This window comes from Lynx rufus, unplaced genomic scaffold (genome assembly GCF_022079265.1).
Source record: "Lynx rufus isolate CCGP_SWC_20201006 ecotype Redwood Valley unplaced genomic scaffold, mLynRuf1.p SCAF_6, whole genome shotgun sequence".
NCBI classification, from domain to species: Eukaryota; Metazoa; Chordata; class Mammalia; order Carnivora; family Felidae; genus Lynx; species Lynx rufus.
Window position 1 is genome coordinate 145,480,142 of NW_025814878.1, and position 4,491 is coordinate 145,484,632.

The 4,491-nt window shown below is 38.5% G+C and overlaps 1 pseudogene; it reads left to right on the forward strand.

Moving 5' to 3' along the window:
• Positions 1-1,601: 1,601 nt before the first annotated feature.
• Positions 1,602-2,545, forward strand: LOC124528734 (olfactory receptor 2J3-like; annotated as a pseudogene).
• Positions 2,546-4,491: the final 1,946 nt, after the last annotated feature.

A 4,491-nucleotide genomic window follows, 5' to 3' on the forward strand; every position in this document is an offset into this window, starting at 1 on the left:
TGAAAAGAAAACTAAAGCTATTCATAAAAAAAAAAAAAGATGATTTGTTCCATGGAAGTTTTCTTCTGTAGTTATGTGAGGAATTTTCCAGTTACTGTTTACCCAGATATCATCCTGGGATAATGAAAAATTGACAGTTAAGAAGCTATGTTACTATAACATGACAAATATCTGGATAAAATATAAAAGTGGAAACATTTTTATTTTATATTTAATTTGTGAAATTTTTTATTCTGGTGAAATTTCAAATTTACAGACAAGTTGCAAAAGTGATACAAAGAACCACCATTAACCATTTACAGATCCAGCAGTAGATTATATTGTGCCTAGAAAGATGTCTTCTATCTACAGACGGACCTACCTAGCTACCTAACTACCTACCTGTCTATCATCATCTCTTTTTCTGGCCATTGGAGACTAAGAAAGAGACATCTTGTCCCTTTACCCTTTCGCTTGATGTTTATTTCCTAAGAACAGGGATTTTATTTTACATAACACAGCAGAGTCGACAAAACAGAAAATGTAATATGAATACCATATTATTATCTAATCCATAGTCAATTGTCGTATTTCTTCAATACTCTCAAATATGCTATTATTAGCTATATTTTCCCAGTCCGGGGCCACCCACTTAGATAACATGTCTCTTTGGTCTCTTTTAGTCTGGACCAGTTCCTCAGCCTTTATTTGTCTTCATTTAACAGAATATTTTTTAAGAGTACAGGACAGCTATTTTGTCCAGCTTGTCTCCGTTTGAGTTTCTCTCATGTGTCTTCGTTGCTGGAATCAGGCTGTGCTTTTTTGGCAGGAATGTCACCGAGTGACATTGTGTCCTGCTCAGAACACCATGTCAGTAGGTGCACGATGTTGGTTTGTCTCAACACTGGTGTTGTTAATATTGACTAATCTTGGTTATGGTGATGTCCATCCACATTTTCTCTTGTGAAGTTTATTCTTCATTTTGTAATTAACAAGTAATTAGTGGGGAGGTATTTTAGAGCATGCAAATATCCTGGTTCTCATCATATTTGAGTCACTAGTTTTTAGCATCTATTTACCTTTTTTAACTCTACCACTCCTTGTATACATATTTTTAGAATCCTATTGGCAGGAATAATTTTTTCTTCTCCACTAATAATTTATATCTATCTATCTATCTATCTATCTATCTCACTATGAGCTTGTGGATTCTTACTTCACTCAACTTCTTAGTGTAGTTTATATTAATGCCCAAATTGTCCCAGAGTTGAACAGTGGTAGTCCTTTTAAATTGGCTTATTTTTGGGGCGCCTGGGTGGCGCAGTTGGTTAAGCGTCCGACTTCAGCCAGGTCACGATCTCGCGGTCCGTGAGTTCGAGCCCCGCGTCAGGCTCTAGGCTGATGGCTCAGAGCCTGGAGCCTGTTTCCGATTCTGTGTCTCCCTCTCTCTCTGCCCCTCCCCCGTTCATGCTCTGTCTCTCTCTGTCCCAAAAATAAATAAACATTGAAAAAAATTTTTTTAAATTGGCTTATTTTTTTTTTCATGTGTGCCTGTGATTCTTGGAGCATTTTCTTACGTTTTTGGGAAGTATGTGATTCTTTCCTCAGGTAACAAAAAGTGAATGATGAAGGGGAAAAATGCAAGTTCTGAAGGCTACTTTATTCTACTGGGTTTTTCACATTGGCCTCATCTGGAAGTAGTTCTCTTTGTGCTTATCTTGATGTTCTACTTGACGACATTGATAGGCAACCTCTTTACCATTGTCTTGTCATACCTGGACGCCCATCTCCACACTCCCATGTACTTCTTCCTCTCAAACCTCTCTTTTCTGGATCTCTGCTACCCACTAGCTCCATCCCTCAGTTGCTGGTCAATCTCTGGGGCCCAGAAAAGACCATCTCTTACGCCGGTTGCATGACTCAACTTTACTTTGTCCTTGCACTGGGAACCACAGAGTGTGTCCTCCTGGTAGTCATGTCCTATGACTGTTATGCAGCTGTCTGTAGACCGCTGCATTACACCGTGCTCATGAACCCTCGTTTCTGCCACCTGTTGGCTGTGGCTTCCCGGGTCAGTGGCTTTACCAACTCAGCACTTCATTCCTCCTTTATCTCCTGGGTCCCCCTCTGTGGGCATCGCCAAGTGGACCATTTCTTCTGTGAAGTTCCAGCACTTCTGTGATTATCGTGTGTTGATACATGTGCTAATGAGCTGACCCTCCTGGTCACAAGCTCCATTTTTGTTCTGATACCACTCATCCTGATCCTCAGCTCATATGGTGCCATTGCCTAGGCTGTGCTGAGGATGCAGTCATCAACCAGACTTCAGAGACTCTTTGGAACATGCGGAGCCCATCTTATGGTTGTGTCCCTCTTTTTCATTCCAATCTTGTGCATATATCTGCAGCCACAATCAGAAAGTTCTCAAGATCAAGGCAAGTTCATTGCCCTCTTTTATACTGTTGTCACACCTAGCCTCAACCCTCTAATCTACACTCTCAGAAACAAAGATGTAGGAGGAGAAATAAGGAGACTAGTGGGATGGGAGAGACCCGTGCACTCATGACCTTTACAGGACAGCAATGCACCTCTCCAGCAAGGACTCGTTTGCATCAATCCATCGTCCACTTTCCCATTTACTCACTCTGTCAGCACCAGTGGAGTGTGTGTCTCTCAGAACCACAGAGCTCTGACTCACAGATATAAATTAAAGTCTGTCTAAATACCATTCAATCTTCAGTGGAGCAAACATCCATGTAAAACCAAGATCAAGCATCAATATTTTCTGTGGTACAATAAATAAAACAAAGGTATCCCATTCTTAATTGAAAATTAAGAAATGAAATTCCTATAAAAAGATGATATACTTTTTTAAAACCAGCCTATTGTCTTTTAACTTCTTGCTTTTAAGGAAGAATTTTCTATCAAATTTGTTTTCTATTTTTGGTTTAGCTAAAGACATAGTGATATATCTCAAATATTTTCTTTAATACTGTTATTCTTTTTTGAATTCATATAGAGAGGAATTTTCATCTGTATTTTTTAATACCCCATAGCAACAGTAAGAAAATATGTTTTATGAATTATAGCAAGAAGGTCTCTGAAATACTGAAGCAAACATAAGCATTTTGTATTTCTTTCTCAAGGTGGTGGGAAGTGTATAAGAGATGGAAATCACTTAAAGAGCTGTGAGATATAGCCTGTGAGGTAAGAGTCATTATAGGCCAGGGATCATTAGGAGAGGTGCTTGGGGCAGACATTTAGCCTGAGGAGCAATAAGGAATATCTGAGACAGACAGACTTCTAGGCTCTGGAAATGACTTCATGAATCCAATGGGTATTTGAAAGAATTACCTAAGAATATAGTAGAAAAATTTTGTGATAAATGCTGTATGGAAAACGTTAGTTTTCTTTTTAAGCTTGATCTAATTTGAATGTTTGAGATTTAAAAGTACATAATGAAAATCAACTTATATCTTTTCCATATAAAGAAATGCATTTTTATAAAAGTAGTAGTTTGTTACCTATATTATTACCAATCATATCCTTATGAAATAAGTGTGCTATGTAAGTAACAATAAACTGGCAGCTGTATTCAGCTTGAGAAGATGAAGGACAATTCACTATAAAGTAAAATTTGGAAATCTGAGTTTTATATGGTAAACCAAATCTTATTTGTAGTTTTTGAGGTCTTTAAAGTTTAGATATGATGATTCAAACCCTATTTCATTAATTATTAAGATGAAAAATGCATCCCAAACTTCCCCTCCATTTCCTGTGTGGCTGAAACTTTGTCAGTTTCTGTTGACTTTCTCTTCTTCTTTATGTATCTGTGATCCTGTGATTTGTGATACCTGTGATCTGTGGCCAACTAGGTATAAACAACAATACGGTGTATATTCAGTTTTCCTTACCTCCTGTCCAAGAAATGAAGAACAATAATCAAGCATACAGACAAACTTTTAGTGAATACCTGGGACCACATAGAGTGAACAACAAATATACCTTGGTTCTTCAAATCATCTTGCATTATGGAAATCTACTGTTTGGGATGTCTCATGTAGTACCAGAATCTCCCAGTATCTAACTTTAGTGGGTTTTTAAAAAAATTTTAATGTTTATTTGTTTTTTAGAGAGAGAGACAGAGTGTGAGCAGGGGAGGAGGCAGAGAGAGAGGAGACACAGAATCCAAAGCAGGCTCCAGGCTTTGAACTGTTAGCACAGAGCCCAATGTGGGGCTCAAATTCACAAACTGTGAGATCATGACCCGAACTATAGTTGGGCACTTGACTAAGCTTAACTTGCATGTGGCAAAAGCAGAGTAATGGCAGTAGATTTTTAGCCCTGGAGGTCCCTTTAGGGTCACCAACACTGCAGATAGACTAGAAACCCTGGCATCATACCATTGCCAGCTCTAAACTTCAAACTAAGTTTTGGAAAATTGGCATTTACACAGCATGCATGGATTTGGGCCACAGGCAACCTTCCTGAAGAACCAGCGATGGATCTGGC